Below are 19,926 nucleotides of genomic sequence, written 5' to 3'. Positions count from 1 at the left end.
TCTTCCTAGGCAATGTCACATGGCTTTGTTTGCATCTTAGTCCATATGCATGACATCTTACCAAATAAAATATATATCTGCCTCAAGGAAGCACACATTTAATTTATTTATTTAATCTGCATCTTGATGCTTCCATACAGTTTAACATTTTTAATTAATTAATAAATTTTTGCAATACTATAAAAAACACATATTAATTTTAATGAGCACATCATATTGCAGTTTTTCCCCCTTCATTTTTTCAAAGACTAACATTTGACCTTCAGCATTTTCCATTTCTTAGTTATTTCATTCCATTTCCTTTGAAGCAACTACTTCCATATTTCTCTCGCTCTCTGTCATTTGTTCTCTAAACTCTCATTCCCTCAAACACAGTTTGTGGTTGATTTGTTTCTTAGGTAATACTCAGCTGACACTCAGCACAAAGAAAGATAAGACTCTAACACTCTAACCTGATTCTAATTTGACAAGTGATGACTGACAACAGAGAGCGATTGAGAAAATAGGTTTAAAAAAGTGTCTGGAAAACGCTTTGGGCGTGGAGTCTCCTTTTTTCCCTCCCTTTCCAACTGCAAATATTCACACGCTTAGGAACTATTTCCCAGTAGCTAATGCCCTCTCTGCTTTGCCTCAGGGTGACGTTTGCTAAATGAGATTTCTCTCATCGCTTGCTTCGTTATTGTGAATGGAGCGAGCAGATGGAACGGAGAGGATGAGGACTTTTTTTTACTGTCATGTGACCGTTGCAGTCAGAGTTAAGGCTAAGGCATGATTGAGAGGCGGCCATTTTGAGAGACAGCCGAGTTTAGACTAAACCTGAGAATCAGAGTTTTTCACAATAAAAAACTTGTTAAAATTACTTGGCTAGATTATTTTTAGATGAAAAAGGTTGGCTTGGACCACTATTGTGTGTGTTTTATGTGCAAGCGTCTTGATTTAATGTTGCATGTCAGCCATTTTAAGGTCCCCTGATTCAATTCTCACGCTGCCACGAGTCACATAAATCTGCTAAAGTAAACAACTCTCAACTTCCACTCATCTGCAAACCTCAGTATCACAGATCCCCTTCAACCCAGAGCATAAATGGCTTTACTTATGATAACAACTGCTTAAACAAGGATTAGATCTCTTATTTATACCTCTATGCAGTTTGTGTCAATAAGATAATCGCAATTTGTGATTAAAACTTTGTAATCTGGCGTGAGTTCGAGATAAGTATGTGAGTCTGGAGATGTCTGTATTGACTTAGTGTATATATACACACACACACAAACAGAAAAATGGTGGCAGTGATAACCATACGACTGTGACTGGAAACTCAGATTTTAGGAACTTGTGAAAGTCTTCTCTGAGTAATTAATATTGTACAGTCCATATGACCTGGTAAAGACAAAGAACTTTAAACAAACTCCGAAAATGTACAGGTCACCCTCCTCCAGCATAAAAAGCTATGAAGATTTCAAAGTTCTTTGGGTAGCAGAAAGCCAAAATAGTTCACCATGACCAGCGGCCTCATTGAGCGCACACCTGTACACCGGACAGGTGTGGAGGCACTTCAGCGGATTCGTAAACTGCTAGTGGACAGCTATACCTATTGATAGAACGGGCTGATCCAACACAATGACCTTTTCTTCTGTTATTAATTCACCTACTTCACAACTAGATACTGATCCAGGACCTGTCTGTAGCCGCCTTAGTAACCCAACAACTCAAATTTGCCTTTTGCAGTTGCCTTGTCTTGCATTTCAGTTCTCTGCTGTACTTTTTGTCTGCTCTGATAAAGGGCAGTGGCCATGGCAACCATTTGGGTGTCAAAGGTGACGCCGATAACCTTTTAACCCATTCTGCCATCGCCAAGAGTTTGGCTTTGCACCTTGGAGGCAGGGAGCCTCAGAGCTGTCAGAATAGCAAAGAGACGGAGGGTGTGGGTGTGTGTAAAAAAGGGCAAGTGTGAGACAGTATGAATGTGTGTCCATGTGTGTGTGTGAGAGAGAGAGAGAGAGAGAGAGAGTGTGTGTGTGTGTGTGTGTGTGTGTGTGTGTGTGAACAGAATAGAGAGTGTATGTGAGTGTGTGAGAGAGAGAGAGAAAGAGAGAAAGATACAGGGTGAGATATGATATCTATGTGACGAGGGGGCAAGAGAGGCAGTGGTGAGATAACGGAACCACACTTCAACCATTTAGTTCTTTAGAGGCCACCGTGATAAGATATGAGATGGAATGATGACTTGAAGCCATTAACACACAAAACACACTTATGTTAAGAGAGAATATACTAATATATATATATATATATATATATATATATATATATGTATTATAAATAATATTAATGTTTGTCAATGAAGAAAAACTGTTTTGCCTGCAATTTATCTCTATTAAACAGAATCTGTAGAATCTCTTTTGAACTAGGAGAAAAGTCATGGTAGTCCAGGCCCCTGCACAGCTTTAAAGTGGCTGACCGACTCTCTCTAGGGCTCACATAACAGTGAATCACAGAGATTTCTCCTGCGGGCTTTTGTAATTCATCTCAGTGTCACTAGGGGGCGAGCTGCACTGCCTCAGATTTTTGCTCAATCCACTGGCCATAAGCACAGAACTCAGAGACCAGAGAGCATGAGAGATTTAAAGGGGACTGAACAATAATTCAGAAACACACTCATTCTCTCAATCATGTCATTACTGAGAACTTTGAAGTACTTTTCTTCCTTTCTGAAATGGACAGCTCTGAGTGCTGTTCTAACACAAATCATATGCAGTGTATCTCATGAAAGTCAAAATTTATTATATTCAAGTTCTTGTATTCTCCACTGGATTTCTCTATTGACAGCCAGGAAAATTCAAGAGATGTGTTTCTGTGTAAGTTGAGTGAAAGGTAGTCTCAGTCTAGTCTGCATATCTACACAAAAATGGCCAGCACTGGCTGAAGCTGTCAGCTCCAATCTGATTGGCTGGCATTGTGTAGTCTCATGTTGCCAGACATTTGATTACACAGCAATAGATCTGGTTCATATTGCAGCTTCTTCTGGCCAAGAACCACTTAGACAGGATTTGAATAGACACTACCAAAAATTTGCTTTTGAATGGACACTACCAAAGAGTACAGATGTTGTTGTTTCTGCTTCATTTTAGCATCATGACCTAATGATAAAGCCCAACACAGTGAATGCTACATTGCTTTAGAGAGTTAGTTCACCCCAAAATGGCAATTCTTTCATTATATACTGTCTCTTTAATGTCGTTCCAGGCCTGTTTGGTGTGATGTATTTATTTTTATTTTTGCTGGAAAACAAAAGGATAGTTTTTCCAAAAATAAATAAATAAATAAAACATTAGTTTTTCCATAAATGTAAACATAATAAATGTAATAAATGTACAATTGTGTGGCCACATCTGTCAAGCTCTTAAAAAGATAAAAGTAGTCTATGCAATCTGTTTGCTACACAGTTCCTTTTGAAGCCGAACTATAGTTATAGAAATGTAATTTTTGCTGGAAAACAAAAGGATAGTTTTTCCAAAAATAAATAAATAAATAAAACATTATTTTTCCATAAATTTAAACATAATAAATGTAATAAATGTACAATTGTGTGGCCACATCTGTCAAGCTCTTAAAAAGATAAAAGTAGTCTATGCAATCTGTTTGCTACACAGTTCCTTTTGAAGCCGAACTATAGTTATAGAAATGTATGTCCTTATTCACTGATAATCATCCCCTGCTCCAGATCTCTGAAATCTTATTTGTGACACTGGACCACAAAACCAGTCTTAAGTCGCTGGTGTATATTTGTAGCATTAGCCAAAAATACATCGTATGGGGCAAAATTATTGATTTTTCTTTTATGCCAAAAATCATTAGGACATTAAGTAAAGATCATGTTCCATTAAGATATTTAGCAAATTTCCTACTGTAAATATATCAAAACTTAATTTTTGATTAGTAATATGCATTGCTAAGAACTTCATTCGGACAACTTTAAAGGCGATTTTTCTCAATATTTAGATTTTTTTTTGCACCCTCAGATTCCAGATTTTCAAATAGTTGTATCTCGACCTAATATTGTCCTATCCTAGCAAACCATACATCAATGGAAAGCCTATTTATTCAGCTTTCAGATGATGTATAAATCTCAATTTCGAAAAAAATTACCCTTATGACTGGTTTTGTGGTCCAGGGTCACATTTATTTCTGGATTTAGATTCAAAATTTTATCAAGATTTACATCATGGATACCAAATGCCATGTGTTCCAACAAAAGGAAGATTTCAAGTAAATTTTTGTCCTATGACCCTTGTATGACAAACTTGCATGAAGGTTCCTTTTTAATATTTATTTATTTATTGTGATCTCAAACGTCTATAATCCAGAGGCTCCTTATCTTCAAATTTCTATTTAGACTGAAAAATCATGAGAAATCTAAACAGAAGAAGTCTTAAGATAGTACTGGGATTCAAATTCCACCCGATTTCAGGTCATGAAATCATTCCTCGACTCAAACCATGCAGCAAACCATCTCCGTCTCTCCGGAGACTTCGATTAGACGCATGCTAAACCTAAGTAGGCGGACCTAGCCTAGTGTTAAATTCATTCCTGCACAGTGAGGCAGTTAGCTGTGACATGCTCTCTCTGTCCAGTGGCTGGGCCATTAAAACAGCGGAACCGTGGTGTCTACTGGGAGAATGGAATAGAGATCACACGTAATGGCCCTGCTCAGACGTGATACCTCCCTCATTAGAATTCCCCCTTCGTAGACCCTCACTTTCTCCTCACTCTCCTTCTTTTTTTCACCACAATCTTAAAAGAAAATTAAGACTTAAGTGGTTGCCTGTCAATTAACTCTCCCTGTGCGACAGAGCGGCAAGAATTCGATTGCCAGGAGACGCAAGCCATTACAGCCGAATCGCTCTCCTCTCTTCTCTCTCCTTCTCTTTTTCTTTTGTCTTCCCTGTGTCTCTCTCTGGCCTTGTTTCCATCCGTCTTTACCTCCACTGAGCACTCGGTCTCTCATTATACTCTGCTCACTTTCATCCTGTATGTTCTTTCCCTCAAATATCTGTCAGGATTTGCTCACCCTCTCGCTTTCTCTGTCTTTTTCTTTTTGTGTGTAGCTTTATCCGCCTGTATTTCCGTTCAGTGATAAGAGGTATTCATTGATTAATTCCTTACTGAAATGACTATGTAAATGCAGTACTGTATGATACAGTAAATTAAAAAGACCCTGGTCACTGGTATAATGGGTGGAGTTTAATGAAATACAGCAATGATTGTTCCTAGATCTGCTGCCATCTGAAGCTCTGAGACTGACGGGGCATTTAGTGATCTGCCTGGACACCACAGCACCTGTCATGGTGGTCTCTTTCTCTTTCACTCTTTCACTCTTTCACCCTTTTTGGTCTCATTTGAACGGTCCGGCTGCTGTAACAGAATGAGGGACATGAGCTCAGTAACAGAAGGGTGAGGGAGAATCAAAGGTGTTTGAACTGGCTAAACATTAAGTCCTAATAAAGGTTAACTCAAAAAGTTCAGAAGACAGAAAAAGAAATAGATGGATGGAATGATACATGGATGCTAGATGGATAGATAAACAGACGTAATGACTGATATAAGGATACATAGAATAATAGATAAATAAATGGACAGACAGGTATAAAGATGGATGACTGGATAAACCGAATAATAGAAGGATAGATAGACATATAGATGGTTGTTATGGGTATACGGGTGGATGGATGGATAGACAATAGATGGATAGATGGATGGACGATTAGACGGGTAGATATAGATATAGATATGAATGGATTGATAGTCGGATGGATAGACAGATGGATAAACTGAATAATAGAAGGGTAGATAGACAGATAAATGGATGTTAGATGTATATACGGATAGATGGATTGAAGGATAGATAGACAGATAGGTAGCTGGTTGTTAGATGGGTATACAGATGGATCGATGGACAGAAGGATGGATAAATGGACAAAATAATAGACAGGTAGATGGATAGACAGAGTAATAGATGGTTAGAAAAAGAGAGATTTCGATGGATGGATAAACGGAATAATAGAGGGTCTGATAGACTGATAGCTATGGATGTAAGATGGATAGACAGATGGATGATAGATAAGTAGGTAGGCTAGATGGATAGACAGATGGATGATAGATAAGTAGATAGATAGATAGATAGATAGATAGATAGATAGATAGATAGATAGATAGATAGATAGATAGATAGATAGATAGATAGATAGATAGATAGACAGATAAATAGATGTAACTATAGGATAATGAAAAGAAGGGAAGACAAAAGAAAATATTTTAGAAACAAATCCCTCTACTCATCCCAGGTTTCCATGGCAACGGATGCGGCAGGTCTTGGCCTGGACATGCTTTCAGTTGTGTGTGTGAGACGGAGAGCGGAGAGCGAGAGAACACAGGGTAGGTACTGGAAGGTATGAGGATCTCTTCCCATATCAGATTCCAGGCCGTGCAGCTGCTGGTGAACATGATCTTTGCTTACAATCCGTCCTGAGTAGGATCTTCTCCATTAAACAACTGCCATTCACAAAAGCCAGCTCACATGCTCTCAGTCTATAGGTTCTTTAAGCATTGATTCAGCTGTGAATTGATTGGCTTGGTGGCGAGTCAGAGCCACCTCTGCAAAGATGGATGACTCATGTGAATCTGAATCACAAGCCTTAATTGACTCTTCCAATCCACACTTGAATCAATACAGAACAAACCAGAACGGTGTGTTTTTCTGTGGTTCTCGCAGAATTAGACAGAGCTAACAAAGCATTGACTCCATGGATGGACGGTTGAGCTATTGAGTCCCATATGAAATAAATGGACCTTCACTCTGGTGTTTAGTGAACAGGTGTTCAATGGGCTGAATGCTTGGGCTTTGTGTCCCTGATAAAAATGCATCCTTTACATATGGGCGCTGGTGTGCAGAGAGACTCTGACGGAAAATTGGATGTGAGGAGCTGAAATCAATTTGTCAACACAGACTTGCTTCTGGAAAGATTTTTTCAAGCTTACCTGCACACCTAACTTTTAATTGGGGTAAAATACCCAGTGGGATAAACTGCTCTTCCCTAGTGTGCTCTGAAAGATGTGTGCTAATGAGATGAACCCGTATGACTTTGTACTAACTCAAGGTTTTGCAAAATTCAGAGGAATTGGCTTTTTTTAAATCCACAAGATGGAATTTGAATTTAAATGAATCTAGCATTCTATCCATCCATCCATAATTCTATATATCTTTGTCAGTCCATCCCTCCATCCATCCATTAGTCTTTCGTACAGTATATAAGACCATATAAACCTTTGAACTTCAAATCTTGATAAACCTTAAAAGAAGGCATTCTAAATTTGATTCTGAATGGTTTGCGATCCTGGCTGATACAATCCTGTATCTTATAATGCTTTAAGCAATCAAGATTGTATCGCCTGAAAACCTTTGTTGAAATTCTCGTGTGAAACATTTCCATGACATGTTGCAGCAATTCATTTTCAGCCAATCTAATTACTTCTTTAATTCCAGTTTGACAGTTAATTGCATTTCCATTCCAATGCAATGTAAAGAACATCAGTGTCATTAAGAGTTCATTTGCATTTGATGTAGCATTTACGGCGGTAAATTCGACAGGTACGAACGTGATTTTCAAAACATGATTACATAAACAGTCATCGTGGCCATTGCAGTGGGAGTGTTTGCTGTAATTGGGTGCCATTCTGAGGTTCCTCTCAACATTGATCCAGCCCCAAAACAATCACCCAGCGGCCATCGCACAATTAGCATGCAAATTAAGGGCCATTCGTTGCCACGTCGACATCAATCGGCTCTCATTTTCTGAGACGTCACTCCACTGAGCCGACTGTGCAAGCTAAAATACAGAGAGAGAGAGCGCGGCGGAGCAATCATCCATATCACTCGTAAAGCATGTGTCTGTTCAATGACAAGCGAAAATTTTGCTCCGATCAAATCTGGTCTCCTTCCCCCACTATGCTTTGATCCACGGTCTTTGTTATATTTATAGATAGATAGATAGATAGATAGATAGATAGATAGATAGATAGATAGATAGAGAATATTTCAACTGCCTTTGTTAATGAAAGTCAATGAGGTACCAAAAAAAAACATTTGACTACATTTACTTTCATTGCATGGACAAAATTACTTTTTTTTAGTGAACTATATAGTATAGTTGGTGAGGAAATATATATATATACATTTATTCATATCTATGTATTATAATATATAAATATATGATTTATAAATGAAGATTAGATTTATGTATTTGCTAATTAGATATTATGTATGATGTATATATTATATATATTTAAATGTATTTTATATATAAATATTTACACCAACTACACTGTATTCGCTCAAAATGGGGTCCAGTGTTGTTGTTTTAATACCTCATTGACTTTCATTAAATTGACAAAAACATTTGAAACATCAAAAAAAAAACAATTTTAAAGTCAGAATGGTGACAGAATTTTAATTTACTGGTGAACTTTTCCTTTAAGACAATTAAACGTGCAGATTTTCTTTGACACATAGCTATCCTTGACTCTTTCTGATGCAGCAGTAAAAGGCCTGTGAGGGCAATCTGTTTGTGCGCTCCTCTCGCAGACTCTCGTTTAAGCCTTTCTGCTGTGATTTTTGCGTCCTCGTTCTCTCTCTCCTGAGCATCACAGACCAGTGCGGCTCCTCCAATTGGTCTCTGCGGAGCCCTGTCATGAGATAAGGTCCGCCTCCTCTGCTGTCAGGGCAACGGTTGCCGGCACTGTTCCTGTTGGCAGGGCGAGCAGGCGAGTGAGAGCGACAAAGACTGTCACCAGCGAAAATGAACTGTCACCTCACATTTTTCAGCACTGCACAGACGCTGTATTACAGCCCTGAACCCTCGTGACCCAGCTCTGATTGAGTTCCGCTGTCTCTTGTTTCTCCCTGGTGCTCTCTCTCTCTCTCTCTCTCTCTCTCTCTCTCTCTCTCTCTCTCTATTTTTATCTCTGTTATATTCACAACCTCTCTTTCTGGGAAATTTCTCTAAACTGAGGTGTCTTATGATGGTAAAAACACTCTAGGTCAATTTAGCCTTGAATATGTTGAGCAGATTTGTGTTCGGAAGGGATGATATTTATCCGCGAGCATGTGTGGGAGTGTGTGAATATTCACAAACATGTTCAGTGCTCATAACATATTGCATTGCATAAATCAAAATGGACAAATCAATGTGGTCATTTATGCACGCAGTTCCACTAAATTTCCTCTGCGTCATTTAATAAGACCGATCACTTATGCGTGTGCATTTCAATCAAAGCGTTGTTTGTTTCTCTGTTCTGTGTTGTGGAGCCAGGAGTGAGGGAACCAAGCATGGCCGCCGTTCCGTCCCAGTGCTGCTCGCTGTGAAGGCCAGCGAGTCAGTTATTCAGCTTCAGGGAAATGAATGTCAATGCCTCTATGACCCATAACACAGAACTGTGTTTGTTATCATAGTGCTGGGCCGTTAGCGTGCTAGCTGTAGCTTAGCTGTGATTTATCACCTCCAGCCAGTATATTAAAGCTCAGAGCATCCAGCTTGCAGCTTCAAATCAATTTGAATGTCTTTTTGTGCCGAGGATCCTGGTTAAAAACAGCACTTTTGTCAGGGGTAGGCAGAGAAAAGCCTATAATCGCTAACCTATAGTATCAAAAGCTACTAAACACAAAGAACATGACCACAAAACACTTGTCAATTGGCTATTATCCAGTGCGCTCTTGTTACCTCGTCACCCTGAGCAAGATTACAGGGCTGATGAATGTGGGATGATGAATATGTTTTGTTGATTCTGCTGTAAGTGGTTTTGCTTGGCAAAGAGCAGAGACAGTTAATGTGGTGTGCACACCTTTGACTGCATAACACTGCTACAGTGCTTATTTCTATTTGAGGGGGCATATTATTAAAGTTTAAGAACACATTGGTAATTGGCCGCTTCAGTAAATAGATTATGTCCCTAATATTTATTGCAAGTCTAGCACTGAACTGAACCGGGGTATTTCAATATTTTTATTTGGTCAATAAATAGTGGCAAATTCATTTTCAAGGAATCTTCAAAGAATCTAAAATGAACTTTTTGACATCAAGTACCTCCAAATGTGAGGGAAAAGTGTAAGGTGTTCTTTGCCAAATGTAATAGTTGCCTTTTATGTCGTGTCCAGATACAAATATTGTTTACAAATTATTCAAATATTGTCTGGAAAACATTTACTTTGTATTAAGATATATTCTGTTTTTTGGCAAATTCATTTTCAAGGAATCTTCAAAGAATCTAAAATGAACTTTTTGACATCAAGTACCTCCAAATGTGAGGGAAAAGTGTAAGGTGTTCTTTGCCAAATGTAATAGTTGCCTTTTATGTCGTGTCCAGATACAAATATTTTTTACAAATTATTCAAATATTGTCTGGAAAACATTTACTTTGTATTAAGATATATTCTGTTTTATATTTTTATGTAATGTTTAGGAATACTAATATTTTATGTATTTATTTAATATTAAATATTTATTGTAATTTTACAAATTATTAAAATATTATCTTGAAAACATTTACATTCAGTTTATATATATATATATATATATATATATATATATATAATATTTACAAATACAATTTTTATATATTAATGTAATATGTATAAATATTGATATTTTATATTGTTTAGAATTAAATAAATGTTGACTGCAAAACGTTTACTTTGTATTAAGTTGACAGCATTTCTTTCTCTTCCCCTTATGATATACAAACCACTGAAGCTATTTGAAGAAAAACATTTTCAATTCAAATGTATTTGTATAGCGCTTTGCACACTAAATATTGCTTCAAAGCAGTTTAAAATTTGACAGCCCTAAAAATAAATTGTCAAATCCTTTCGTCAAATTTTCCACAGACCCCCTAGAATGCTTTTGAAGTCCCTTTTGGGTCTCTGGATCCCAGTTTGAAAACTTCTGGTCTTGCCCAGCAAAACGCCAGACTTCGCATTAGCATGTGAACTTTCAGATAAGGGTTGTGAGTCTTAGTCATGTTGGGCCTCTGTTCAAACCTTTGGTGTATCGCTGTATCCTGTTTAACACAAATTCTACACATTTATATTTATACTTTTAGCATTCTTAGTGCTCCCTTAGGTGAATTGCAGATGGAGAAAATTAACTTTGGCTTTCTACAATATTACTACTAGAGCCAATTGAAGACCATGTTAAACGCAAGAAGAGTTGTTATGCGTAACTCTGTTCTTTTCCCAATATACACCTCTCTTGTTCCCTTACATTGCTATTGATAGTGATAAATGAGCATGTGACTTGTGCCAATCTAATTTCAGAATGTAAGCACTACGCGACCCCGAAGAGCCATATTTGGGGCTCAACTGAGTTTTTATCACCCTCCAAAGATCTCATTATAATACATTGAGTTAAATGAGTGAGCGAGTGAGTGAGGATGCAAAAATTCACACACTGTCTACTCCATGAATGCTGTTAAGACACAGTGGATTCATACTGAACACAAAGGTCTAAAGGTCCAGCTGTATGTCCTAACAGAGAATAATCTGTGGCCCGAGTAGAGGGAGTTTGATATGGGCCACCCGGCATGTTCTTCCTGCTCTCCAAGCCTCCACACGTTCTTCTGGAGGAGAAGGACATGATTTAAAGTGTGTGTGTTGTGTCTAAACTTATTAACATTGTGGTGTAGTCCTAATAAACGAGGGCCTCTGGATCATGCGTTTCTGTGTAAATGTAGGTTTTACTGCTCTGGATTCCTCCTGTGAGACGCTTCCACAGCGCTACAGTGTTCCCGCTCTTTGAGCGTCAGGGTCTCAGAGGAACAATCACCTCCACACAGCACAACCTTGTAAAAAGAGGAACGTTCACAGGCTAAGAAAACTCAGTCTCACGCCCGTCAAAACCCTTGTAAACCCGTCAGCCGCTTAGAAGAGCAAACTGCTGAAAGGAGACCACAAACAAGATTTATCCTCTTTCTCGGTTGATCTTCCTTCCACAACGAGAGAAGGCATTATAAAACATATAGGGATAAATACGACACACACAGGAGTAGCGCGCCGCTCCAAAATCCCAGTCCGCTGTGGAAGAGGGCTCGTAAAATAAGGATTTGTGAGGCGGTTTTGAAATCAACGCCGCCGACCATGTTTTTTTTTTTACATTATTAACAGTTTTGTTTTGTTTTTTATATATATTTTGTGTTTTGTATTGCCAGGCAACAAGTTTAAAACCTTTTTAATCTCTGCTAATGTACTGTGTTGCGACATAAATGTGTTGACAGCAGCTGTTGCTATTCAGCATTCTTTCTTTTGTTCGTAGCACCTGCAGAATCAGACAGAATAAATACTTTTTTTTTTCAAGCATCTACTTCTCTAAGTGGAGTTTTAACTTTACAGTTGAACCCTTGATGCAATGTTTATTTTTTAAATGTTTTTTTTTTGACTCACTTCAGTGGTTGTTGCATTTATTCTAACAGAGTAACATGGCTTCTATGCAGATCAAGAAAAATCCAAATGTCATTTTAACATTCATTTAATGTCGTGGGACTAAAAATCTTACACTGATAAATTTAACATGGAAGTTGTGCATGTCATATGGATGTGTTTATATAAATCTAAAGCTGTTGTGCAAACTTTTGGGAACTTTCTTTAAAGACGTTTCTTATGCTCATCAAGGCTGTGTTTATTTGATCAAAAATACAGAAAAAAAACAGTAATATTGTGAAATATTTTTGCAATTTAAAACAATGGTTTGCTATTTTAATATACTTTTAAAATATAATTTATTCCTGTGATGCAAAGCTGAATTTTCAGCAACTATTACTCCAGTCTTCAGTGTCACATGATCCTTCAGAAATCATTCTAATTTGCTGATTTATTATCAATGTTGGAAACTGTTGTGCTGCTTAATTATTATTTTTTTTGGAACCTGTGAGGCTTTTTTCAGGATTCTTTGCAGAATAAAATGTTAAAAAGAACAGCATTTATTCAAAATAAAAGTCTCTATACAGCACCGTTCAAAGGTTTGTTTTCAGTAAATTTTTTTCTTTCATTTTAAATTTTTTTTTTATACTTTTATTCAGCAAGGATGTGTTAAAAAGGGATCATATGATGTTGCTAAAAACAACATTATTTTGTGTATTTGGTGTAATGAAACGTGTTTATGCGGTTTAAAGCCACCGTTCAAAGGTTTGTTTTCAGTAAATTTTTTTCTTTCATTTTAAATTTTTTTTTATACTTTTATTCAGCAAGGATGTGTTAAAAAGGGGTCATATGATGTTGCTAAAAACAACATTATTTTGTGTATTTGGTGTAATGAAACGTGTTTATGCGGTTTAAAGTAAAAAAAACACACTATTTTCCACATACTGTACATTATTGTTTCTCCTCTATGCCCTGCCTTTATTGATTTTAAAGTGTTATAGTAAAGACTTATAAAGACTTATAAAGAATATTGTTAGAAAATATTTTTATTTTGAATAAATGCTGTTCTTTATATATATATACTGTATATATGCGCACACACACACATATATTCACTCACGTAATAATTAAGAGCTGTGGTTTGAGAAAATACTATTATTATTACATTTACATTTGTGAGACGCTTTTTTCCAAAGAGACTTACAGGCTATAATTTTTTTTTTAGCAGTATGTGTGTTCCCTGGGAATTGAACCAACAACCTTTTGCGCTGCTAACGCAATGCTCTACCGGGTATCAGGTATATTAGCAATATGTGTGAATGGAACATAGATCATCGCTGAGATTGTGCAAATGAAGATTTATTGTCACTATGACAGTGAATGTTTTAATGCTTTTAAAATTATTGTTTTTCTATGAGATACTGATCAAAAGTAAGCAATAGGTGCCTCTCAGATGTAATATCAGGTTTCTTAAGAAACAGTAAACAGATGATTGGTATCTTGAGGGTTTGTAGTATTGGTGTGGCATATGCTGATGAATCACCTAGGAATGCACTCTGCTGGAATGATGCATGCGGCCAAACTCTCTCCACAGGCAAGAAATGAGTCGACGTTCAGCACCGGTGAAATGTTCTGTGATTGGGTATCAGTTAATGAATTATGGAAGGCGCTCGGGAAACCACAGAATGTGTGGCTCTTTAACCGAGATGTGGGCATTCGCTCTGTTCTTGTCAAACATCTCCATTTTTCATGAACCAAATGTTAATTTGTGTGCTTTATACACATTTACAGTATATAGGAATATTCTTGGTTCAATATAAGTTAAGCTCAATCGATAGCACTTGTGGCATAATGATGATAACCACAAAAGTTGTTTTGATCTGTCCCTCCATCTGGGTTACAGTGAGATGCATGCACTGAAAGTGAATGAGGTCAGTCCGTAAATGATAAAATACTTTAAAACTTTTTCAGGGGTATAGCCACAAAATGTATTATTTGCATGTTAACATGATTGTGGTGTGAAAAAACCACTTAACTTTTCTGTGTAAAAAGTTTACACAGGTTTTAATAGAAAAAAGTGCTTTTACAAAGTTATAAGCTTTACATTTCTAGAGGTACTGATATCAGGAGGGGTGTGATGAAGGAAGTTTAAAGGAAAAGAGAATTTGAAGAAGAAATTTGAAAGGAAAAGAGTTTCTCATTTTTTTTCTCTCATCGTTACTTGATATATTATCCCACGAAAGGACTTTTCCTAAAATGCATGATTCAGTTTGTACAGCAAATTGCAAAGCAAAAATGTAATTGCTGTTGACGAGTTAGAAAGGCCTGTTTTGCATAATGAATCCACTTTTTTGTTGTAGCAAGGGCCTCTTCTTCTATCTCTCGCTTTTCCTGTCAGCCTTCTCTCTGTCAATCTCTCTCTCTCTCTCTCTTTGAATATCTGACTCTGATTCCAGCTGGAGATGAGTGTTAGACCGCTTCACCTCCTGTTGGCAGACAGGCCAGTCTCTCACCAAGCAACATCTGGAAACCAGCCACTGCACAGACACTTACACTCACACGCATAAATTCACATACAATCAAGAGTATCCATGTACGACACCATGTAAATACATTTATAAATTACATTTATGAGGGACCCTTTAATCAAAGTCCTCTGTGGCAAGTGTGGTTAGTTTGTTCTTGTATAACACGCTGTAATTAGTCCATCTGTCTTCGGCTGGGAATGCAGCCTAAGTACTTCACTCGGACAAGGGCAAGCCCAGGTGCTGCCCACTTGTATGAAAGCGTCTGTGTAATCGTGCATGTGTGGATACATTTAATGATTTATTTGTTTATTTGTCTTTGAATGTGTTAGCAAAGTGGTGGCTGTTTACATGAGCGTATTTGATTTGTGTGTTTTTGATCGGCCTGCTGGACAAATTATTTGGATCACAGATCATTTTGATTAACCCAGCGACTGCTGCACAGGCCTCGGCCTCCATGAGGCTGATTAATCTCTCTCTTTATGGAGGAAAACTAGCAACCAATCATTATCAATAGCTTGTCAACAGTACTGTACTCTGTTGTCTCACTATTTATCTGTTAAGCTGCAGGTAAGAGACATTTTCTTATAAAAGTAAGAAGTTTTTAGGTTGTGCCAGGAATAACTGCTGGCAATATTTAAAGCAATATCATGATAAAACTTCTTCATGATGAAGTTTCATTAGTGACACAAGTTTTGTCTTGGTCAGTCATTCTTACGAAATCCTTTCTATCACAATTGAGTGGTAAATGGTTAACTTACTGTACAGTATTTGTATGCATATATAACTTGGTCACAAAAATAATTCGCTCAAAATAGTCTATTAGGTAGGTAATGTGTCATATGATGACAATTTAATATTTGCTTGTTCAAAACATTGGTGACACTTTATAATGAATTGCAATTTGTTAACAGGATTTTAATTTATTTTTAGTTCCTTTATAAATAAATAAATACAAATTTGGTAATTTGTTTGTTCACACTACATTAATATTAATGTATATAATATAATGTATAATTTATGCTTGAAATTAGTATGAAACATAATTCAAATGTTAAAAATGTTAGAAATTACAGTTGCAATCAAAATTATTCAACCCCATCAGAGACTGCAGTATTTTACAAATACAAGCTTTTCTGAAGATCCAGGATTTTATAAAAATTACACCTATAACAGCTTACTAGCATATTAAAAGTGATAATGTTAATATATAATGTAATATTTTTGAGTTATAGGATTTTTTAATAACACAGCTATGTCATAATTATTCAACCCCTATTAAGTTGTTTTTTTATGGTGGGGAACAAAATTGCCTTAAAACACAATTAAACCTTTAGACATTATATTTAATAAACAGAATTAGCTTGAGCTGTTACACGTGCATAAACTTAGCCCATGCATGTGCTGACGTGTGTAGCAAATATGCAAATTCAACAGAGCTCTCTCAAAAGCTATAGAAGAAATTGCTTTATTACATTAGAAAGTCTAAGGCTACATGAAGATTTCCAAGACATTAAAAGTTCCTAGAGACACAGCTGGCAGCCTTATTCCTTAGCTTAAAATGTTGTACCAGAAAACCTTTGAGGGTGTTGAAGAAAAAGCTCAATATCATAATAAATTTGATCAGAGCAACTGAGAAAAACCTGTAATGTACAGCCAAAGACTTGCAAGATGACCTGATGAAAGGAGAAAAAACATTTCAATGCAGAGTATAAGAAGAACACTAGACAACTATGGCCTTTGTGTTGAGGCATCTTGCCGAATGCCACTCTTGACCAAGATGAACATTAAAGGCCGACTTGAACATGTTAAAATTCATTTGGGTAGACCTGTGGAGTTCTGGAATTATGTTTTATGGAGCGATGTGACCAAACTGGAATTTTTGGACCCAATGATCAGCGGTATGTCTGGTGCAAAAAAAGGCAAAGCTTATAAACAGAAGAGCATCTCCTTGGTCAAACTTGGGGGTTTTACTGTTGCAGGAAGTGGAAATCATGACTGTATGAAGGACATTATGGATTCTTTGAAGTATCAGGTAATTTTGGCAAGAATTGTGATGCCTTTGGTGCAAAGACGGAAGCTGATGATCAATGGACTTTCCTGCAGGACAGCCATCCCAAAGTATACATAAAACTTGGTTCAGGGATCAGTCATGGGATGTTCTTGAGTGGCCTGTTCAGTCTCCAGATTTAACTCTCATTGAAAATATTTGGTTGAATTTGAAGAAAGCAGTGGCAATGTGAAAACCAAAGATTATCCATGATCTGAAAGCTTTTTCAGGTGAGGAATGAGCCAGGACTGCAGTAGAGAGGTGAAAGAAGCTTCTGAGCACTTATAGGCATCGTTTATTGGTGGTTTTAAAGGGGTCATATGATGCGATTTCAAGTTTTCCTTTCTCTTTGGAGTGTTACAAGCTGATTGTGCATAGATAAGATCCCTGAAGTTGCAAAGATTAAAGTCTCAAAACCAAAGAGATATGCTTTATCAAAGTTAAGACTCTGCCACGCCCCCTAAAACGGCTCGTTCTAACGCGCCCCCACATATCTACCTCACTATGTGGAAATATTTGCATAATGCCGCCCAAATGTGCACGCAAAGAAAGAAGGCGTGGTTTCAGTAACCGCAGTTAGTGTTGAAGCAGCCATGTCAGGGAGATGCTGTGTTTCTAGGCGAAAGCAAAAGCACTTTATTTGGCCTTCCGGAAGTAGATGCATTTAGGAATCTTTAAGATTACTTACAACAGAACAGCAATGCATTTTATGGACGACCGTTTTGTGAACCTAGGAGAAGAGGTAATTCTGACTTTGCTATGACAATCTGGCGCTTCTGAATCAGCTACTGTTTTGTTATTAGTTTAAATAAGTATTTGCTATTGACTGTTCAAATGTAGGGGCATAGAGGACCTACAATAATGTACAGTATTTGAAAAATAATGTGTTTTTTGAACATTAAAGCATGTCAACATATTCTGTTACACCAAATACACCAAATTATTATCTTTAAAAAAGCATCATATGACCCCTTTAAATAATAAAAGATTCAGCACAAAATTTGACTTGTTTGAATAATTTTGAAAATGAATGTTTAGAGCCAATTTGATTTTTATCATGATTCATCAATGTTGCATTCTCAGAATCACTCAAATGTGTATTAGGAAAATGTCTCTAATAGTTCACTGATGCCTTTGTTGAATTGTTTCGTAAAATTTTGTTTTAAAATTTTGCAGCAAAATGTCTTGCAGGTCAAGGGGGTTGAATAATTTTGATTGCAACTGTAACATAACCTAGATAAATACTTTATTGTTCATTGTTGTTCACTAATGCATTAATCGATAACACTTTAAAGCTTATATTAAACTCTTACTAAAACATTTCAGTTAGAAATTTATTTATTACAATTATAAAATATATGTAATAATGTTACAATTATTAAATTACTGTATTTACTGTACTTTATTTTATAATATTTTTAGTGCCTGATGTATTAATAGGTACAGTAAAAAAAACTGATTAATAAATTAATTAAAAAAACAGTTTAATTTAGATTAATAAATGTTTCAGTAAATTAGATTAAAATTAGAATGATCCATATCCTAATTCAGAAATATGCTTTCTCCAAATATGAATTTACTCAGGTTAATCAAAATGCTTTTTGTTGTGTTTAAGCTGTAATGTGGCCAGTTGTGTTGAGTATTGCAGTTAATGTAAATATGATTACAATATTAATGATGTAATATCTTGTATTGTTAATATTTAAATTAATCAAATATTGTATATACATTTTTCAAAATATATTTTGTATTCTGCAGACAACAGAAATGCATACAGATTTGGAATTAAGTCCAGTGTTACAACATCCAGTGTAGATGATGACAATTTTCATTTGAACTTTCCCTTTAAATATGGCAGTAACATGCTAAAACTAAATTCTTTAAGATAAACATTTGCTATGAAAGTTCAAAATCATAATGCAATGTATAGTTTCAATTTCAAAGAAAATGTTAGTAAATTTGTTGGGTGTGTATATGAATACAGTGGCATTGCATATATCTGGAGTGTGTGTGGGCTTTGAGCCAGAGTAGTGTGCGGCTGCCGTGTTCTCTCCTGTTGATTAATTGTGGCATGTGTGTCCTCAAGGCTGAGCTGCACCATGGGGCTCACCTGAGTGAACTGTGTGGGCTGGACACTGCTGAGGCAGGGGATGGTGAAGGCCTCAGGACGAAACTCTGTGTCAGGGTTCATTAGGGGAGCTGGTAGAGGGCAAAAACGAAGAAAAGAAATGGAGGCACAGTTTTCAGATAAGGGCCGTACCACAATATGGTTTAGTAGTTTTGCATAGCCAGATTTCTGACTAAGCCGTGAAGCTTATTCTGGCCAAGAACCACCCACTTAAACAGGAAGAGACTCTCAGACTGACATATCTGACCACAATTTTTTCAATCAATTTTGCTTGACAATCCTCATAAGGCTGTGGTTCTCTCGGTTGGTTGTGCATCTTTTTCTTCCACACTTTTTCCTTCCACTCAACTTTCTGTTAACATGCTTGGATACAGCACTCTGTGAACAGCCAGCTTCTTTGGCAATGAATGTTTGTGGCTTACCCTCCTTGTGAAGGGTGTCAATGATTGTCTTCTGGACAACTGTCAGATCAGCAGTCTTCCCCATGATTGTGTAGCCTAGTGAACCAAACTGAGAGACCATTTTGAAAGCTCAGGAAACCTTCATAAAACACATTTCAGGAAACACATGTTCTGCAGGTGTTTCGAGTTGATTATTCTAATTGGTTGAGATAGTGAATTGGTGGGTTTTTGTTAAATGTAAGCCAAAATCATCACAATTAAAAGAAACAAAGACTTAAACTACTTCAGTCTGTGTGCAATAAATTTATTTAGTTTTACAATTTGAGTTGAATTACTGAAATAAACGAACTTTTCCA

General features: G+C 36.7%; 1 long non-coding RNA gene across 1 annotated transcript in view; it reads left to right on the top strand.

Annotated features, from left to right (window-relative positions):
* The window catches only part of LOC107582893 (uncharacterized), a 186,833-nt gene that overhangs the window by 148,975 nt on the left and 17,932 nt on the right, over positions 1 to 19,926 (top strand). The window lies entirely within an intron of this gene.

Source organism: Sinocyclocheilus grahami, unplaced genomic scaffold, assembly GCF_001515645.1.
Source record: "Sinocyclocheilus grahami isolate Dianchi unplaced genomic scaffold, SAMN03320097.WGS_v1.1 scaffold48.1, whole genome shotgun sequence".
Classification (NCBI taxonomy): Eukaryota; Metazoa; Chordata; class Actinopteri; order Cypriniformes; family Cyprinidae; genus Sinocyclocheilus; species Sinocyclocheilus grahami.
The sequence above is the reverse complement of the archived record's forward strand: the minus strand, read 5'-3'. Positions and strand labels throughout refer to the sequence as shown.